Raw genomic sequence first — 5508 nt, 5'->3', positions numbered from 1 at the left:
TTTTTGTCATTCATCACATTTCTGAAATGATTATTACATTCTCCAAATACAGGCCGACTGGAAACAGTGAATGGGGTGTTTTCTGCGGGGGAAACCGCCTATTGTCAGAGAAAACCATTTAAAAAAATGAAACATTTATTATTTTTTTTTTTCCATAAAGTTAAATTACAGATATGCGGGGATACACTATTCAGGTGTTGAGTTAAAAAAAAAAACATGCAACAATAAGGAAGGCTGACACTCTGAAATAGAATGCTTCTAATGGATTAAGTCAGCAGTGCCCACATATCTTAGAAAGTTTTCCACATTTAAAGAAAAAACGTGTATTATTACTAACACGTGTTATTTGTGGGAGGTGTTTTTCATCTATTGCCGTTTTTTTTATTTAATTGTATTTTATTTTTTATTTTTTTTATTGGAATTGTATTTTTCGGCAATTTCCAAAATGCATTGAACCCGACCCCTTTGGACTTTCATCAAGGCATGGATGGATGTGTTGTGAAAGGGACTACTGAGCCCATAAAGACACTGCCAGCCCACCCACAAATATTTACTGTTCGTATTTATTATTATTTCCTTTCATTTTTACATTTGCTCCGACACTTCTGCCCATACAGCGTGGACAGCACATATGCTTATATACTTTTAACCAGCAGGTGGCGACACCCTCCTTTGGAGCTTCAGCTAAACACACACACGCGCGCACACACACGAGGATTTATTATTGGATAAATGAAGTTGCATTATAAATCACAAGGTGTGTTTTCACTGTTGCAAGTTAATGAGTATTTTGCATATCTGGCAGGGGTGTCACGAGACACCTAATTTATGAGATGGGTTGATGCACGAGATCGGGTCCACGCGACGAGATTTTAACATACATTTTAAGAAAAGAACATGACTCGACAAACAACCCGAGTGAAAAAAACAATTCAGGTGCGTTTTGAAACGTTTATTGTCCCTCAGATTGACGCTCAAAGATATTGTCAACATTTTTTGAGCCCAAATATGATCACGTGTATGCGTCCCGGACGCCTCCGGGAAGACCTAGGACACGTTCTCTCTCAACTATCCGCCGGCAGGAGCTGGACGAAGCAGCTGGGGAGAAGGAAGTCTGGGGTTCCCTGCTTAGGCCGCTGCCCCCACGACCCGACCTCAGATAAGCGGAAGAAGATGGATGGATGATAATAATAATAATAATAATAATAATAATACAGATTACTGTTTTTCCCTTGTCTACTTGTCTTTGTCTGTTTACTTCAGGGCTGTCCAGCTGTAAAAAAAACATTATACATATATTTAAAGACAAATATTGTGTTTTTATTAGTTATTAGTATCAACATTTTAGCTGTTTCTAGTTACATTACGCCTTTTTGCTCTCTTTTCCAATTTCGCTGGGTTTTTGTTTATTTCTGCAATGAGTCTCGTTCCACAGATGGCCCCTGCGCCACACTTTGGATACCAGAGCGTGTTTTGCCAGGAAGGCGAGTGCGTCCAAGCTCTGCCTTCTTGGCGATGTTGGTCAGGGGGCTGGATTGCATTATGGAGGGTTTTTTTTGTCTTGTTTTGTTTTTTTTATAGCTTTCAGATGTGCGTTGCACATTGCTACGGAGGCGGGGCTCACTCCCGCACGCCTGCTCGGCAGACACTTCACCTTTGTTGGTGGCGTGTAATTAATTACCGACTAAATGCAAGAAACACTTTTATATGTGACCATGTCATGTCTATGTATGAGATGGGTTATGAAACGAAACCGGTGATTGCGGGTGCTTGAAAGCTGGTGCCTAGCCAAACACAATCGATATTTGGTATCGAAAACAGTGACTGTGCACATGTACTGTATGTTTATATACGTTACAAACTAGTAACGTGAGTGCTTAGTAATCACAAACAATAATCATGAATGTGGTTACCCGTTACTGGAGAACGACAACGCTGTTAGCAGTGCCGTTATTTTTAACACCAGCGCTCCCTGCACTTTGTACATGTTCCTGTAAGCAGACAGGGTACATAGTCGTGTCCCGTCAACGCCGTTTGAGCTCATGGCGGCAGTCATCAGAGAACCAGGATGTGTCAAGAAGCCAATCAAGAGTCGGGACAATTGTTGCCTTAATCTGACTTAATCCTCGGCTGACAGACGATCCAAAGAGCTCAGACGTGTTTGCCGAAGATCACAGCGCATTGCGAACGTGCGCCAATACTCCAATACGGTCGATAAAATGCTGAATGTTACAGTTGTGTACTTGTACTTGTAACACTGGCCTGCGATCCTCGTGGACGTGTTGCATTGTGACCACTTCGAGTCAATGAACGTGTGGCTGTGATTCAAGTATTATCTGCCCACACAACTTGAATATATTTCCAAACAAACAGAGCGCATTTAAGACGTCTCACTAAATGTCATTCATGCCATTACGTGAAAAATTGAAAATGACTTTCTAAATATGAAACAACACCCTAGTAGTCACTTTTACACTCCTACTAGTCTTTGTTTACGTCACGTTTCTCAGGCGACGAGATCACTGCAGGGACATAACAGACGGCGAAAGAGCTAACTACTTAGCCTCTTCAATTTACTTACTCTAAACTTAAGAAAATGTTTCAAACGGAGTTGGGAAGAAGGACAAAAAAGGCAAAAACCACTTCCACAAGGAATGAGAGGAGAACCTCATGTCGGCTGGGCTCTGCTGGCTCAGTAGCCAGTCTCCATGCAGCGTGAAAGGTATCTAACATCACGTCTTACATCATTGATGCCTCGTGACCAGAACTTGTCTTTTGATATTTTTTGACTAATAAAAGGCCACAGCCAACCACGAAACAGCAACATTTATTACTTTTAGAAAAAACGTGATACAATGAGGACGAGGTACGGCCGTAAATAATCAGTAATTTTCATACACCACGGTTGAAGACTCGTGAGGGGGTCACAGCTGAAGGCCAACAGCTCCTGAGGTGGAGGACGTGTGGCGAAAAGGTGCTGAGAATGAGGTTAAAGAACAAACCATCCTCAAAAGCAAAAAAAAAAGTGAAGTGGGGGGAAAAGTGTAAAAAAACTAACGCTTTTTGGCCTTTGTGAGCGTCACACAATACACCGGTGCGTTCTTTCACCTTTTCATTGCCTGACTTTGATGTTCATCAAGTCAACAAGCGCAGTAAAGTCTGTTTCAATGCAGCAGTGCCAAAATCATTTTTATTTGATTACTTTTATTGGCCTATCGCAGGGGCCCACAAACTTTTTTCATTGAGGGACGCGTACATAAAAATTACAGTTGGTACACTTTGCACATTAAAAAATGCAAGTAGCAATCCAGCGTAGGCGACCCGAAGAAAACATCCACATCTTGGCAACACTGCTAGATTACAGTAGATGGCGTCTTGCGGATGGTGGCCTGGTGGGCTCACATGCATCAGGCTTAAGCCAAGTCTGGACGGTAGGAGTCCACACAGACGACTGTCGAAGTTTTACACGCTGACCTCAGGTTAAACTTGCGGCTCCTTCCTTTGTTTGAAGAACTTGAGCAATTAGAGGAAATCCAAAGGTTACTGGTGGTTCAGACTTGATAAGCATCTTGAAACGGAGAAGTTGACAGAGGAGAAAGGTTACTGGGAGTTTAAAGAGAGTGCACTCAGTCACGGGGAAGATTAAATACAAAAAAAAAAGAGGGAAGTCACTGCTGTTTTTCAGACAAGACGACGTTTGTTTGCTGACTGGATTTCATTTTCAAAGCATGAAGCTTGAACTTGTCTTCTCAAGGCCTCATGAAAGCTCGCTTTGTCGAGTGCAGCTGATTGGCCACTAAACAACAACACATGTATTTACTTTTTTTTTTTTTACAATTAGAGTTTGCTCTGGGGTCGAAATGACGTTTTATGAGGCACATCCATGGTACATCTGGTGACCTCCATGTGTCCTCCTTTTGTCTTTCCTGCCTTTGTTAACAATCAGCATTGGTGGGCAGCAGACAACACTCACTTGAATCAAAACAGTCTGTGGTGCTCAATGCAGATGTCCTTTTAGATAATAATCACTAAGTTTCACTACAGTGTACAGTAGTTCATTTATAATTGTTAAGTTGCACCACCATGTGTGCAAATAGTTGATTTCTAATCATCTTTACTGCAACACCAAGTTTCACTAATGTGCAATACAGTAATCCCTTGTTTATCGTGGTTAGTTTGTTCCAGACCCGACCGTGATGAGTGAATTTCCGTGATTCCTTATTTATAAATGGAATATTTTCACAGTTCGAGCAAAGAAAACCTGTTTACTACCTTCTAAATACAAGTTTTTTACGTTAGAGCCCTCGAGACATGAAATAACACACCTGTGGTCACCTTTACGCTCATATTTCCCAATATGGTAGACAAAATCAGAGAAAAATAAGCCATTTATGACATAGAAATACAGATAAAACACATGCTTGTGTGTTGCAGTACGTGTTGCGCATGTGAGGGGGTGCAGGAAGTGACGTCGGGGGTTCAGAGTTGAGTTTCAGCTTGGCTTTGGTTCCGGCCATAACAGTAACCCGTATTATGAATAGGGGTGCTCCCCATCAGGTTTTTATGCTGCGGAGCCAGAGATCTTTCATTGGGGTGGCATTACTCGCATGGGGTGGCAATGAGTTGGGGTGGCTGGAGAGTAACAAGGGGTGGCCACACCGTAGCTCCGCCACTGCTTTTGGAGCGTCTTTTAGAGCAATTAATAGCTGAGCAGTGTGCCAAGGACTTTTCAATGTATAGTTTCTGGATTTTGCTCCCCATCATGGCAGCCAAACCCGCGCAGGGCATAATACGGAAGTGGATGCCTATCGGCACTCGTGTCTTAACTCTAGACTCATGCCGCTACAGAGATATTCCATTATTAACAGATTTATGTGCTGAACCACGCTTCGGAATATAAGTCAAAGTCAACATTGGGAGAAAACTTGACCGGAACCGACCAAAGTAATCAAAACTTACCTACCGCTTGCAAGACGCTCTTTTATGGACAGCTCATGTTCTGCACCACAGAGCTGCGTTTGTCAAAATTGTCCCGCAGCCGTGGCGGTCACCATTCAAAAATCCTGTTGCTCCGGTGATCCAAGTCTGGCGCTTGTCTCAGCCAACATTTAACTTTACGGACACCGATGACCAGTGTAGAAGATTTCATTCACTATTTGAATGCGTCGTCTTAATGCCTTGTACAGTATTTGTTCATTTAACCAGTTTTATGATTGAACATGCTTAGTTTATGCAAAAAAGATTAAATGTGCCTTTAAAAAAAACAAACTAAGACCATATTCAACCAGGAAATTTATGAATTTTTGAAAAACTGCTACTAAATTCCAATCGTGGATGACTGTAGTTCATTTAAAATCTTTATTGCTCTTCAAGTGTTGCATAATTTGATTTGAATGCCTGTTCTTACGGCAAAAAAACGTCTCGCTTACGTAAAGCGAATAGTTCTTTGTCAAGGCGCCAACATCTGAGAGGCAACGTAGAAAAAGAGGAAGACATTCAACTAGGTCA

The sequence above is a fragment of the Dunckerocampus dactyliophorus genome, chromosome 16 (assembly GCF_027744805.1).
Source record: "Dunckerocampus dactyliophorus isolate RoL2022-P2 chromosome 16, RoL_Ddac_1.1, whole genome shotgun sequence".
In the NCBI taxonomy this organism is placed as follows: Eukaryota; Metazoa; Chordata; class Actinopteri; order Syngnathiformes; family Syngnathidae; genus Dunckerocampus; species Dunckerocampus dactyliophorus.
Note: the sequence above shows the minus strand (reverse complement) of the source record.